We start from the raw sequence: 16094 nt of genomic DNA, 5'->3' as shown, positions 1-16094 counted from the left end.
GAGAGTCTGGTTTCCCTGGCCTGGGCCCAGGTGATGTCATCAGTATTTTTATTGCTCTCCAGGTGGTTCTGACATGCTTCCAGGATTGAGAAACACTGATCAAGGAGGAGAAACAAAAGTTATTTAATTTTTTTTTAAAGAAGTAGACAAAAAGCCCACTTTTTTTTTTGGCACTGATCTAATTCTCTTTTCATTCCTCAGGGAAAGCAGTTGAAATACCATTAGTTAACAGATTGCCCAATGAAATCGTTGACAACTGTGATAAGACATTTCTCACTATCACAGCGTCTTCCAGAGACACAGTGTGTGACGCTCCCAAAGCCCAGATGTCCCTCTGCTCCCCAATCTTCTTTCCCCAGAAAGATGTCAACGCTGCGGAGATTGTGCCATGAAGACGCCTGGTGTGGCATCACAATAGATGAAATATTAAGGGCAATTCAACAATTTTCTGAACAAATAAATGGATTCAACCTGAAGTTGAATTTAATTTGACTTCAAGAAAAATTACATTTCTGGTCCTCCTGTGATCATGTACTAAGAATTATTTAACTGCAGATACGGTTGTTATCTTTAGAGCTAGAAGGTCTCATTTTAGAATTGAAATGAATGGCAACCCAGACAGATAAAGTTTGGTCACGATCATCCCACTGCGGAGGCAGAGCCGGTACTGGCCATCCCCGACCACCCCAACACTCTCCAGGTCTCACGCATCTAATCTCTGTCTCCGCCAAGGGAATGTTTTCCTTCCATTTATTCTTAGAAACAACTAAGGGAGCTTTAAGTTAAATACATGCTGCCAAGTTGAACCCAAGAAAACTAAAGTCAAATACATTAGCAAACGCTTAATGTCTTCTCTATTTTGGCATTTCTCGCTCAATTTCTATTTCTGAGTAAGGGCTGTTCAGATGAATAAAAACATATTTTGAGGAAGCTGAGCTCATAGGACCTACAGGACTGCGAATCACAGACCGTGCATTCTCAGCAGTCAGCAATTCTGCTGGATTGAATTGGCATATTTCAAACTATGCATTTTTTGTTTAAAAGGGTGTGTGAATGCATTCACGAAATAATCTGTACTCTTTCCCACTAATTCATAGCTGCCTTCACAGTACCCAGTTTGATTTCACACTAAGCCCTTGCTGAGGATGTGAGAGTAGTACAAAGGGGAGCCCTGGCTCCTCCTCTCCCGCAGTGTGTTTCCTGGAAGTGGACTGTGAGCAGAGCTTCTCCGGCCACCTTACGCCTGCAGACAAGCTCCATGAGTGTGCTCTAGAAGAAGGCTTCAATCTGAAGAAAGTCAAATAAAACAAGGCAGGCTACCACAGAGGCTAGGGAAGGTGGACCCAGATTCAGATCCTAAGTCCGCTGTTCTGCAGGTACCTCTTAGGTGGCCGGGTCAGAGGCGTTATTCAGACTGCCTCGTGAATATTGGTTCTTCAGTGGTCACAAACCTACCACACTCATGCATGTTGCTAACAATAAAAGGCTAACTCTAGGGGAGGGGGTGGTGTCTATGAGAACTCTGTACTTTCTGCGTAATTTTTCTGTAAGCTTAAAATTGTTCTAAAAGTAAAGTTCATTCAGAAACAAAAAATAAAATAAAATAAATCATGTATCCTGAGTAAATATTACATAAAATTTATCTATGTTTTTACCTGCTTCTTCAAATGTTCTGACCATCACTGAAAATCTTTTCTTCATTTTGAACATTCTTTCCATGCCACTGAAATGCGTTCTTCCCGTTGATTTTGTTTTGTACTCTATACGCCGTGTATTCTACATCAGCAAAAGCTTCAGGATAAGTCTCCCAGCCGACCAACCCCATTAAATGCCTGCTGACTCTGGACTACATAGGTTCTTATATGTGGATTTTTTTTCAATCAATATTTTAGAACAATCTAATAATCTTGGAGATTTGCAACAGTTTTTAAAAACTCACAGATAAATTGTGTAGCCTAGAATTATTTTTTAAATTACAAGAAAGTTAGATATGTTATGAATGCATAAAATATCCACATTAATCTATTGTTTTTGTTATCAGTAAGGCTTCCAGTCAATAGTAGGCTATCAGTAATGCAGGTTTTGAGGAGTCAAAAGTTATGCATGATTTTTTTTTTTCTATGCAGGGGTTGGCTTCCTTAATCCCCTGCTGTACCAGGGTGACCTGTGCACACCTATATCACACACACACACACTCACACACACACACACACACATTTGCACACAGGCACATCACATTACCAGAGGCCACGTCAAAGAAAATTAAATGGAAAATCTCAGCAAATCAGATGAGGTGGGGTTCTAGGATATTTATTTTAAAAATAGTACTGAATGTTGTGTATGTGATAATTCAAAGCATAAAATAGCTAACATAGAATGTGGAAAAGTATATTAACAGAATTCATTTCAGTCTATTTAAGTAGAGTCACGAGAAGGAATTTTAAAAGACTACGACATATGCCCCTTTTTGATGAGCCCTAATAGAGACAGAATTTAAATTTCTATTAGATTCCATCTTTCAAAATTGATTATAAAGTCTTAAACTCACAAATAGGGACCCTGTAGACTCAGCTGTCTCTTTTTTTCCAAGATGGAATTTCTCTCCTCATCAGGTCATTGTGTTTGCAATGGGTCCATGGAGACAGCGACTTCTCTGAAGCTTCCGTTCCACAGTGGTTCCACCTTCACGTGTATCCCTCAGAGGCACCCTGCAGCCACTTCATCCATCCAAGTACTCAGTTGTAGGATTCAAAAGCAAATTGCAGGGTTTGCTGCCTGACAGAGGAGCACAGAGTCAAAGCATGAGAGAACAAAATCTATGAGTTGACAATATCATGGACACAGATAGATACGTGCAGAATATCAACTAAGAAATAAGCAATATACGTAAACAATAGAACTGTGAGTAGATGAAGCCAGTGCTGGGTAGAGATGACAAAAGTTTTGTGTCCTATTAGAGCTAAGTCAGAAAGCTGGGTTGAAGGGAAAGTGAGGGTGCAAAACGCCATTAAAATATTTAAGGAGCAGTTTCAATATTTTTAAAACGTGAAGGAAAATTTGCAAGCAATCTCCGTGGCTGGAGGGAAAGAGACTCAAAGCCCCTCAGCCTGCTCCACAATTATCTTATGCGTTCCAATAACTGACATGTTGCTGAATATTATGACTATTTGTTTATTGTTGACTGTTCTTGGCACTGCCCAGTGTAGCCAAAGATTCCTTGCCTACAGTAAAGTCTTACTCAGACAATAAAACAGGGAGAAAGAAAATCGTCTTGAGAAAAGTGGCATTTCAGAGGGAAAGGAATTCCACCAGAGGCAAAGAAACCCCCGTCCACCGCAGAATCAGAGCTCAGTATCTCTTATGTCTATCTATGAAAGCCGTCATGGAACCCCAGGCGGGGGCAGGCGGTTGGTACATAATGGTTTGTATTGTAATCCCCCGTTTTCAGACACATTTTTCTGAAAGCATAAACTTTGCTGGCTCGGATTGTATAAACCTAGTGGGATTTTTTACTTTTTCTTGGAAGGCGTTTGTCTCCCAGTATCATAAAATTTAACAGTCTGCTTTTCATGGTAACAGTGTGGCCTTGTGGTCCCCGATCCCCAGTGTCTATGTGCACAGTGCATAATTTCCCTTTGTTTCCTCTGAATTCTGCCTCTCCACCCTTTGTCAGTCTAAATGGGCTTTAGTGTCTAATTTATCTCTTTATTTTCTCCGGCAATGTACCAGTTTTTCTTCTAGATCAACGCTTTGCCTGGTTTTGAGTTTGCCGTTTTAATTTTAGCATAATGCTTGGATTTACGAAAACCATCAAAAAGGGAAGAGCATTGGGCTTGTGGCCCTTCCTGGGACTCTTTTCACTTTGGTGTCTGCTGTGTTAGTGATTTAATGTCAGACCAATCCATGAACCCTTCACTTTAAACCAGGAGCCCAAAGGAAGCAAACAATGCCACCAGACAGAAATGAAAACCCAAACGTTATTATTAAATGAAAACTACACTCTCTTGCACCTGGCAATCTGCACTAAGGCACTCAGATCGCATATGGAAATGTTATTCAACTCACTCACAGCCATATTCCTTTAATGGCACTGAGGTGGTACTTAAAAAGGAGCAGGTTCCACATCAGAATCGCCAGCGTCTCCCAGGTAATCAAGACCACACTTCCTCTTCCGGGGTCCTGTTTCCCTGGCTGAGCCACACTGCCCTACAGTGCTCTTTACTGCTCTTTCACTAACATGCAGAAACAATGTTTTTCTTTCCAGTGCCTTTAAAACTTGGCCAAATTCTCCACGAAACTCCAGGAATTATTCATTACCTCACGTCCTTTATCCAGAACAGCAGCTGAGCATGTGTTTTGGTGAGCTGAATATTCTGGCCCAGTGCTGCTGTGTCATGCCCGAATGACCATTTTTGAAATGACAAAGGTGGGGAAAGAGAAAACACTTCTAGGGACATTTTGAGAGCTCAGCCCTGCAACCCTTCTCAGCCTCCTCTGACCCTTGTCTTTCTCCCTCCTGCTCTGTGCTATGCCTGTGTCTGGTCAGCTTCCTTCTTGACACTGACACGATTCTATGACTCAGGACATTGGCCTGGCCTCCCGCTGCCCAGGACAGGAGGAAACAACTGGGAGTGCTTATAAGGCAGCAATTCTAAGGTGGAGGGAGGTAGGAAGAAGCAAGGTAGATCAAGGACTCCCTCTCTCCCTCCCCAGAATTATCTGTGGTGCGATTCCTCCCTTCAGCTCTCCTGGAGAAGTCCTGTGGACCACGGGACCACCTGCTGAGAGACTGGTGAGTCTCCTGGGGGCTTCTGGAGCAGGGACAATGCTGGACATCACACCACTTATACTTCAAGCTTTCTTTTCTCGTTTTCCTTCTCCTCCATCCTCAGCACCTCATGAAGAACTGGCACCTGCTTTTTACCCCAGGCTCTGCTTTCTGAGGGTCGGGGGCCAGCCGAAATGTCCTTCCTGCAGGACATGAGGGTCAGCCTTGGGAGCTTCAGGGGGATGAGCACTGAGCTGCCCAGCAATGTAGAAAAGCGCACACTTCTCTGAGCTTCTGAGTGTCCTGACCGGTTGTCGAGTTTGGGTAGAAAAAGGATGACCGACAATGAGACAGGAACCTCAGAGCCTGTCAGTCACCGGGAAGGCAAGTGGATTTCTCCTCTGAAGAGCAGAGAGGAGAACCACCTGTTTGGTCTCTTTCTCAGATGTAACTTCATTGGAATAAAAGCTGCATAAGGCACTATGTATTAGTCAGGGTTCTCTAGAGGAACTAAGAGGATATATGTCTATATAACGGGGAGCTTATTAAGAAGTATTGATTCACACCGTCATAAGATGAGGTCCCACAATAGGCTGTCTGCCAGCTGAAGGGCAAGGAAGTCAGTCCAAGTCCCAAAACCTCAAAAGCAGGGAGGCCGACAGTGCAGCCTTCAGTCTGTGGTCGAAGGACCAACAGTCCCAAAGCTGAAGAACTTGGAGTCCCATGTTCACAGGCAGAAAGCATCTAGCACAGGAGAAAGATAAAGCCGGGAGACTAAACCAGTCTAGTCTTCCCATGTTCTTCTGCCTGCTTTTATACTAGCCATGCTGACAGCTGATTAGATTGTGCCCACCCAGACTGAGGGTGGGTGGGTCTGCCTCTCCCAGTCCACTGACTCAATGTTCATCTCTTTTGGCAACCCCCCTCACAGACACATCCAAGAACAATACTTTACATCTTTCAATCCAATCAAGTTGACACTCAATATTAACCATCATGTACTGTGACATTCAAGTCTTGATCCATTAAAATTCAGCCCTTTTGGGAAAAAAAACTCACTCCCTGGTTACAGCCCTTTCCTCATGTACAGCTCAGGGGACAGAGGAGGTGAGTGAAATGGTGTCTCCAGGAGGAAGAAGTCCTGGCTCTGAGCTTCTGCTCTGGAGATGGGGCTCAGTCAAGATGAAGTGGTGGTGACAGACCTGCTGGCTGGTTTTGTGCTCCCAAGTCTTTTACCATGTACAAAGAAATGTAGAGAGGCACACCTACAGAACAACCCAGCCCGATTAGTTTCCAGCCTGAAATCCCTGGGGACGTGGCATCCAGACGCTTTTGTATTTATTGCATTCTTCTTGTTCCCTTTATATTCTGGTGAGTCCCTCAGATCCAACCATTCAGCATCCAGTTCTAACCCACTTCCATGGAGAGGCTTCCCTGACACCTTCCTCTTCTACTCTGGTGGCATTGCTGCCATCACTGTTGTGTGGATGGCAAATAGATCATGTTCAAGTAGATCATGTTCTGAGTCACAGAATCACTCCACTAAAGTGCAAGAAGAGTGTGCAGTAACGGGTTAATTCAGGCCTGACTGAGCAAGTCCTGCACATTCTAAATAGAGGCCTTTCCCTGACCAGCTCCTGGGAGACAACCTCTGAGCCTCTGCCTTCTGCCTTCCCGGCTGCATTGTCCTCCTGTCTAATGTGGCATTATTGTCCCCTGTCCTGCACTCCTTGGGCTTATCACTCTGGCATGGATGGATTTTTAATCCCCTATAGTTCCTGGATGCGAAGTTACTTGTGTCAAGTAAATGATCTGGATTAAATTAAGAGCCCAAGAGTCTGTGTCTATTCCTGACAGTGGTACCATCTGTCACTTTTTAATTAGTTATATATCTCATCCTTTTGTTGTTAGGGAGATGCTGGACCTAAATCCATGAATCACTGTCCATGTCCACAGAGGTGCTGGGGAATCACGTCAGCAGCCGTCACAACAGTACTGGTGCTCAGTGAAGGGCAGCCGCATGGCAGCAACTTCATAGAACATTGTAAACATAATGTCACTCACCAGAAACAAGTTACCTTGTAGGTGTGCAGGTCCCCGTGCAATGGACTTAAATTCATAAATTGAATCCCTAATTGCCATTGTGATGGTATTGGGAGGTGGGGCCCTGGGAGATAATGGTGTTCACATGGGGTCCTGTGAGTGGGATTCTGATACGGTTCGCATTTGTGTCCCCGCCCAAATCTCATGTCCAGTTGGAGGACGCAGCTTGTAGGCAGTGACTGTATCATGGGGCGGATTTTCCCCCTTGATGTTCTCAGGATAGTGAGAGAGTTCTCATGAGATCTAATGGTTTAAAAGTGTGTGGCGCTTCCTCCCCACTCTTTCTCTCCTGCTGACATGTGAAGAAGATGCTTGCTTCCCCCTCACCTTCCACCATGATTGTAAGTTTCCTGAGGCCTCCCAGTCATGCTTCCTATTAACTCTGCAAAACTGTGAGTCCATTAAACCTTTTTTCTTCATAAATTACCCAGTTTCAGGTGGTTCTTTATAGCAGTGTGAGAACACACTAAATACAGGTGGGCATAATAGGATTAGTGCCCTTTTAAGAAGAGACTTTGGAGAACTCACCCTGTCCCTTCCCACAAGCAAGAAAGACAGTGGCTGTTAGGAAGCCAGGAAGAGCCCTCACCAGAAACAAACCAAGCTGGCACCCTGTTCTCAGACTTCCAGCCTCCAGAACCCTGAGAAAATGCATTTCAGTTGTTTCAGCCCACAGCCTATGGGGTTTTGTTATGACAGCTGGAAATGACTAAAATACCCAGTTTCTCAGATGAGGAACTGAAGCACCAAGAGATTAATGAACCTCCCCTAGACATACAACCAAAGATGGGAGGGGCTGAAACTTTCATCTGTTTCAGTTGACATATAACCAACAAATTAAGTTGAAGTTGATAGAAGCATCCAATTTCTAGATAATCTAGATAAAATTATTGAATTTCTAGATGATCGAGTCCCATTTATTTATAAACTTTTGAAAGACACTTTAAAAATTTCTCAATTTCATTATTTTCTTACTTTAAATTTTTTCACATTGAAATACTGTTAAATTTATAGAAGAGTTTCAAAGATGCTATAGAGAGTTTCCAGGTGTCTTCCACCCAGCTGCCTCTAATGTTATCACTACACGTATGTTGGGGTTCAGAAAACAATGGCCCAAAGTACTGTGCTTTGACATGCTGGCCTCTTTGAACTAAAAAAGCAGCCCCAAGATCAAGTTTCGATGACAGCCCTACTCCCGTGCATGACTCCTGCCCCTCTACCACTTCAGACGCACAGGCAAGTGGCCTTATCTGAGGTTCCCTTCCCAAACGAAGGGAAGTTCCTCTGGAGGGAATGCAGTTCTCCAGAGCCTGCTCCTTATAATTCCATCAAACAAGGAAGAGTAACTCATGGGAGAAAAAACTGGTGTGGACACCACACCCAGAGCCCAGAGAGACTCTGTCCCCGGCATTTGTCTGTTCTTCAAGCCCATTCACCTCCCCTAAAGATCATTTACTTTCCTTCTAATGGTGCCTACAGCTCCTGCTTCCATTTCCCGCATGGAAAAAGCTTATATACGTTTCATTGGCTTGCTGGGTATTGTGACGTCTCCGTGCACATAATAAATGCATGTCTTATCTCCTGTTTATCAGCCTATTTCAGTTCATATCTCAGACTCAAATATCAAACTTCAACAGGGAAGAGAGAGGGTTCTCTTTCCCCAACATATAATTTATTGTTGTGTATTTATCAAAAGTAAAAGAAAAAAGTATGAGTGCAATACTAGAAACTAGATTCCAGGCTTTATTCAGATTTTAGAAGTCTTTCCACAGAACAGCATCCTCTGTCCAATGCAGGATTCCACATCACCAGGGTGATTTCCTGGGCACACAACCCAGGCAGTACCAGGTCCCAGCCAATTCTTCAAGTTGCGTTTATTCCTGTTACTTTCTTCTCCTTTGATTGTGGCAGCTTCTCGGTCTTTCCTTGTAAGTGACAGTTCTGAGGATTACATGTCAGGTATTTTGTTGAATATACCTCAATTTAGATTTGTTTAATGTCTTCTCATGATTAGACTGGAGTTATGGCGTTTTGGTAAGATGCCATAAATTTTTTTTGACATTAACTTCATAAACAAAAATAAATTACTTAAAATTACTTCAGCAAATAGAGAACTCTGGCAAACTATGGTCAGTCAAATAAATCCTATTCTTTGCAAAGCATACCATTTCCCTTTTGACTGGTGAGACAATAAATATTTATGGATACTTCCAGCTTCTGCTGATTTGTTTTTGTTGAAGTAAATTACACATAGCATAAATTAAACAGTTTAAAGTTTAACCATTTTAAGTGTACAGTTCAGAGGTAGTTGGTGCATTTATTAATGAAGTGAGTAAGCAGGAAATATATGAGAAGAATTAAATCATGATTCAAAATTAGTTTTAAAGCACAGTATTTGGTTGTTCATTCTTTTCTTTCCACTGTTTACGAATTATGCCTCACTATTCTCAGAAAAAAAAAAATGGGCATTGATTTTATAGTTACGTATATGTGTGTGTTTGTGTACACAAACATGTGTGTGTGCATATACATGTACATATATGTATATATATGATCGTCATATATACCATCAAATGAGTTGCCAGGTTGCTTACAGAAGATGTTTTCTAGTATCCATGTGACTAGAACTTTAGTGTATAAACTTGAGTTTGTGAAGAGAAAAAGCAATACTTATCCAAGGGGAGCATTGTTAAATGGTATGATATTTGTCCTAAGCACTTTTCTCATGAATCGTTCCATCACAGACCATACCTTTGGAATTTTCCAGATGTAAATGCATAATGTAGTTAATTTACTTAATTTTTCACTTTGTCTTACATGTATTAATGGAAAAAAAAATGCTAAACATTGTAAAATACTTGAAGAGGTTTATTCTGAGCCAAATATGAGTGACCATGGCCCAAGACACAGCCTCAAGAGGTGCTGATAACACGCAGGGTGTCAGGTGACACCGTGGTTCTACACAGTTTAGGGAGGCAGTTGTTACATACATTAATACCTGCAAGGTATTACTAATGTATGCAAAGACCTATATGCATATATACATTCATACCTGTAAGGTGTACACTTATTCAGCCTGGAAAGGCAGAACATCTAGAAGCAAGGGGGCTCAGAGGCCATAGATTGCGTTCAAAGTTTTTCTGATTAGCAATTGATTGAAAGAGTTAAGTTTTGCTGAAAGTTTTGTAGTCAGCAGAAAGGTAATGTACTTGAATGAAGATAAGAGAGATTGTAGAAGCCAAGGTTCCTGTCATGTAGATGAAGCCTCCAGGTAGCGGACTTCAGAGAGAATAGACGGTAAATGCCTCTTTTCTGACCTGAAAAGGTGTCAGACTCTGTGGAAAAGATCTAGTAAGGGAAGGAGATTCTCTACAAAATGCAAATTTGCCCCCACAAGAGAAGGCTGTACAGAGCCCTTCCAAAATATGTCAAAGAAATATTAATATGTAATGGGGTGTGATACTTTGATTTCCTTCAGAATCTGTTCTCTGTCATGTGATGCTATACCAGAGTTAGGTTAGAATTCGGGTCTCTTATTGCCACAAAGAGTTGGTTTCATCAGTTTTAAGATCTCCATTTTCATGTTAATGCTGGTCTGTTGTGCCTAAATTCCTAAAGGGAGGGGTGTATAATCATGCATAACTGGCCGCCTTTTCCGTCATGACATGAACTGGTTTTGAGTTGGCTGTGGGGCTTAGAATTTTATCTTTGGTTTATGTATGCCTAGCTAGAACACTTGGAGCTTTGCAAGCAAAAGCCACAGCAATTCACCTTTAGAATTGTAATCTAGTATATCATTTCCTAAATGATATCTTAACAGATACTGATCCCTTGCAAGGACCCTCAGGAAAGCTCTTCTCTGTTAAGCCTAGGCTACCCAGTGGGGGACTTCCCCCACCCGCAGATTCCCTAGCGGAATAAAGGCTAGGACTGTTCTGCTCCAAGAAATCCACCTTGCTTGGTCAGATCCCGCATTTCTGGAACTTATTTGATCACAGATTTCTTTGATCAAGAGACACTTGTTAGCATTCCCTTTGGGAGGGTGTGATCCTAGAAAGTTTTCTTGTTTAGAGTAGAACCTGGTTATTGATCATGATGTTTTAAAACACCAAAATGGTTTTGTTTTTGTCTTGGTTCTTTTCCATCTGTGATAAACAAACCCCATGCGGGGAGCACACAAAAGCTACCTGCAAGGGCATTCCAGGGGCAAAATCAGCATTTATGTCATGCTCCTTTGTGTGACTTTGGTTATGTTAACTAAAATCCTGGTTACTCACTTTTCAAGTTACCCCCAAGACAGGAGTGAGCCTTGATCAGAAATGATAGAGAGGAAATTGAGTGTTTGCCAAAAGAAATGTGCAAACATGAAACAAACATTTGCCGACTGTTAATGCTTTGATTGGCAACCTAAGGGCATTCTTTAAGGCACTGAAATGAAACCAGAGCATAAGCATAAATGAGGTGATTCCCTTGCATTTCCTCATTCCCTATTGGGGGAAAGAAAAGCAAGCATAAGCCATGTGCTCAGCACTAGGATTCACTGCTAAGGGTCTTCTTAACCACAAAAGGCAGCCCCTGCCAGTGATGATTTCCCTCTGGGAGGTTAGGATATTCACCCACAGAAAGCTGGTGTTCCTGAGCAGGGAGAGGGTGGAGAATCATCATGAAAGTGGTAAGTTTTTAAGTTTTGGCCAAAACAGTGTGATGAAGACAGTCCTCTCTGTCTTCATCAGACACTACGGCACAATGACCTGTAGGTGTCAATTGCAAGTGTGTCCTCCACATCCATAGCCAAACAAACTCCTTGAGTAAAATAGGACACAGAACTCTGAGAGCCTGAGTGGGGTCCCTGGGGAAGACAGGAGCATCTTTCAGGAGATGCTTGGTGACAGCAGAGACCCAGAAGCCAGGAGAACCCATCCAAGCCCAGCCTGGCCTGGTGCTCTCCAGCTGTGGCCGCCACTTAACATCTCTTTTTCACAATTCATATGAAGGTAGCGATAATAGCAGTGTTATGACCAGAAGGTGGTCCTGATCCAGACCCCAAGAGAGGGGTCTTGTATCTCACACAAGAAAGAATTTGAGGCGAATCCATAGAATAAAGAAAAAACAAGTTTATTAGGAAACGAAAGGAAGGAAGAACGAATATTCCATAAGCAGAGCAGGGTGTTTCCAAAAATAAGGGGAAGAAGCCTCCCACCCTAAGTATAATGCTTGTTTGTATATAAAATAACAACAACAACAACAACAAATCATGGCAGATGTGCTCTACTACAAGAGATTGTGATAAAGGATTAATTTTCATTAATGACTTTATATACAAAAATCAATATTGTTATCTTTAAAGTAAAATTAGGAATGCTTTTGTCCTCAAGATATCAGAATATCAGGGCATTCCTGACCCTGGGTGTGTTTAGTAAACATTATTAATCTGTTCTTTTAACCATAAGCATCTAGAGGCTAGGAATGCAGAACTCCTGAGACTGCAGTGCAGCAAGACCCAGTCTCACTTTTCCTAGCCTTCATTCAAGATGGAGTCACTCTGGTTCTAATGCCTCTTTACAGGGTGATTGGTGATAATTAAAGCGTTAATAGAGTCTCTGGCACAGACCGTGTGCTGTAGGACTCTTACCTGGAATTGATCATCAGAACAGAGGATGTTGTCTTTCTGGCACACATAGGAGCAATGTGGCCAGGCCTGCCTTGAAGCTTGTCTGGATTACCAAGGATGTTCTAAATCTGCCTGGAGTTACCTGATAAGGAGAAGAGAACACACCTGCAGTGGGCCTCATGACGTCACACGTCGCTGTTCTTCCATTCACTGCCATTGCCTCACACGTGCTCCAGGCCTTGCTGGTTCTGGGGAGATGCTGGCATACAGGCTGGGGTCCTCACTATGAGCTTTTCTACCCATGCAACGAGTGGGAAGTTGTACTTACCAGAGACAGGGCCACTGAACCTCCAATCACCGAACAGGGGCTGCTGCGGGTGACGTTGCAGCCATGCTGGCCATTTGTTTATATTTTGGTATTTGTTTAAAATGTTGACTTTGGGCAAGCTGCTTTAGTATTTTCAACTTTGGAAAAGTGTATGCTTTAGAAAATTACGATTATAAGCCAGAGTGTCAGATATGCCCTCAACAGTTTAATTAAAAAAAAAAAATTGAGCACAGTGTCGGTAACATGGCAAAATCTCATCTCTATAAAAAATGCAAAAAATAGCCAGGCATGCTGGTACACATCTGTAGTCCCAGCTACTCCACACGCTGAAGTGGGAGGATCGCTTGAACCCAGGATGCAAGGCTGCAGTGAGCCGTGATTGTGCCACCACACTCCAAACTGGGTGACAGAGTGAGTCCCTGTCTCAAAAAAACAAAAATAAAAAAAAATTGAAGCCCCCCAGGCCTTATGGGGAACATTTTCTCTCTCTTTTTCTCTCTGTCTCTCCCCACAGAGGCTATGTGTCTGTGTGTGTTTGTGTGCGGAGAGCTACACCTGTTTGGGCAAGATTGCCACAATCTCCACTTTTAACCCAGGATGAGCTGGTCTGTGCCCACACCTCAGCCAAGATCCTCAGTGTGGCTCCGCCGTCCTGGAAGCTAAGGAGTTCACTCTGCTTAGATGAAGGGGAAATCTCTTGGCGTGGGAGGAAATTGAAGTCCCAGCATAATATATAGCAGGGAGACTGTAAAAGAATTTGAGAGACTACAGCAATGTGTTATGTTAACCCCAGTTACGCAGTGATGAGCGTGGTCACTGGAACACTGGAAATATCACTTGGGGTCAGAAATAAGTTATGTAAAAAGCGAACAATTAAGCGAGGTCGAGAGGTGGTTTGAGCCGCACAGGTCACCCCAGCATCGTCCCATCAGCTCTGGGTCAGGTGGGGTGTTATTTCACAGCATCCATCACTGCTATCATGCAAAAGGTAGATCAGTTTGCTTTGTCACATCTCGGCTGTTTTATGTCCTCAGTGTCACTCCCATGTGCCTGCAGCCTTCATGGGAAACCCAGTATGAAAACTGGCAATGTGCAGAGAGACTTGGACACTTAAATCTACAAGCAGAGCATGTAAATTTCAGTTCTTGATGCACTATGTCCAAGAGAAAACAATGGCAGTACACTGATGCTGAACAAAATAATATCATGTCATTCAAAACAACTACCCTATTACGGTGACAAACAGTAAGAAACACATCAATTCATTAAAATGGGAATAGTTAACATGTGAATACCAATTATTTATATTGATATTCATCTTGTGACATAATTCATCTTACGACATTCATCTTATGACATCAATAAAGAAAAAAACATGTTGCTCTTACTTCAACTATTAATTAGGATTGAAAAATTAAACATTCATTCCTTCCATTATTGCAGAACATTATTACTTCCTTTGTGTCCTAAAATATCTATTCTTTGTTTATTCTCATCTCATCTTTATAGATAACTATGAGTCATTCTGGAATTGAGTTTTAGCCTTCTAACCTGCAAATGATATATAGAATAGTCTATCACTCCTTCTGTCCTTAGAAGTAGTAGATTTGGGTTAAACTAAACTGATATGCATTTCTCTTTCACGAAAGAGAAGCTGGCCGTGGGGAGGTAGGCTGTGGGATGGGTTTTGCTGGCCAGGGGGAGGCAGGCTGAGGGATGGGCTTTGCAGGATTTTTGGAGGCTCCTGATCTCTGAGGAAGCATCCTCCTCAGCACTCCACACACATTGCCACATCATTGCCCAAGATTGTCACTAGTGCTCCAGCCATTGTATCTATTTCCAGCCAGCAGAAAGGAGGCAGAAAAGAGCATTTTTCCTCCAAGGACATTAACTGCTTCTACCCTGTTTATATTCTGCTAGCTAGAACTGATCTCTTGACCTCAACAAGCTTCAGCAAAAACTGGAAAATGTAGCCTTTATTCAGTAGGGCCCCCTATGCCCAACTTAGAATAAAAAACAAGGAGCCTATTACTCAGCAGGAAAGGAAAGCCCCTTCTGGGAGCTACTGTGTCAGCTCAGCCATGTTCATTCATCTTATGACATGAGTAGATTATTCAAGTGTTCACGGAAGTGACATTTATTATGTGCCATAAGTTCTTTTCATATTCCTGGGTTATTTAGAGCCATGACTGTGTAGGAAACTAGAATATCTCCCTTCAAAATGTGTGTGAACTAAGAAAGTAAAAGTCACATGGTCTGTCAGACCTTCACTCACCCCTGCCATCACAAGATCACCTCTCAATCCTCTGACTCTCCCCAAGCACAGGACAAAACTGTTCTCTGAAATTTCCTTATCTACCTAGAGACCAGACCTGCCAGAGAGAAATACAATTGCCTTCCCTGAAATTTCATTAACCAGAAAAGATTAAAACTCATGTCACAGAGGAAGAGATTGAAAAATTAAATACCACACCCAGATCCCAGAGAGACTTTGAACATTTTCTGTTCACAGGTCTCATTCAATTCTCAAAAATAATTGTTCACAAGATAATGTTCTGCCTTATGGGTCCGTTCATTCCCCCAGAAGGTCATTCACTCCTACAGGCTCATCTCCCCTTTTCCTATAATCAAGTGCATATAAGAATCTATACCTAATTATTGGATTGTTGGGTAAACATGTTCCTGTGATTTCTCCATGCTGTGTACATTAAAATAAGTGTGTACATCCTTGACATAGTTTGGTGGTGTCCCCACCCAAATCTCATCTTGATTTGTAGTTCCCATAATTTCTACATGTGGTGGGAGGGACCTGGTGGGATGCAACCGAATCATGAGGCAGTTAAGTTACTCCATGCTATTCTCATGATAGTGAGTTCCCACAAGGTCTGATAGTTTTATAAGGGACTTTTTCTCCTTTTGTTCAGCACTTCTCCTTGCTGTTGCCATGTGAAGAAGGATGTGTTTGTTTCCCCTTCCACCATGATTGTAAGTTTCCTGAGGCCTTCCCAGCCATGCTGAACTGAGAGCCAATTAAACCTCTTTCCTTTATAAATTACCTAGTCTCGGGTATGTCTTTATTAGCAGGATGAGAACAGACTAATATAGTCTTTTTTCCTTATTAATCTGCCTTTTGTGGGCTGATTTTCAGCCAGCCTTCAGAGAGTGACGGGGAAGCTTTCCCTTCACTCCCACAGATTTGGCACAGTGAGAAGGGCAGACCCAAACCATCTGCTATTCTGGAAGCCACAGTCAAGGAAACCCAGGATCTGACAACTGGTAAAAAG

The 16094-nt window shown here is 42.5% G+C and overlaps 1 long non-coding RNA gene across 1 annotated transcript; it reads right to left on the bottom strand.

Annotated features, from left to right (window-relative positions):
• Positions 1–2456: 2456 nt before the first annotated feature.
• LOC108316253 lies at positions 2457–10932 on the bottom strand. The gene is made up of 2 exons (XR_001830257.1): positions 10825–10932; positions 2457–2775 (listed from the first exon to the last, which is right to left on the bottom strand). It is a non-coding gene; the product is annotated as an uncharacterized LOC108316253 (long non-coding RNA).
• Between the last annotated feature and the right edge of the window lie 5162 nt (positions 10933–16094).

Source organism: Cebus imitator, unplaced genomic scaffold (genome assembly GCF_001604975.1).
Source record: "Cebus imitator isolate Cc_AM_T3 unplaced genomic scaffold, Cebus_imitator-1.0 Scaffold185, whole genome shotgun sequence".
Taxonomy (NCBI): Eukaryota; Metazoa; Chordata; class Mammalia; order Primates; family Cebidae; genus Cebus; species Cebus imitator.
The sequence above is the reverse complement of the archived record's forward strand: the minus strand, read 5'-3'. Positions and strand labels throughout refer to the sequence as shown.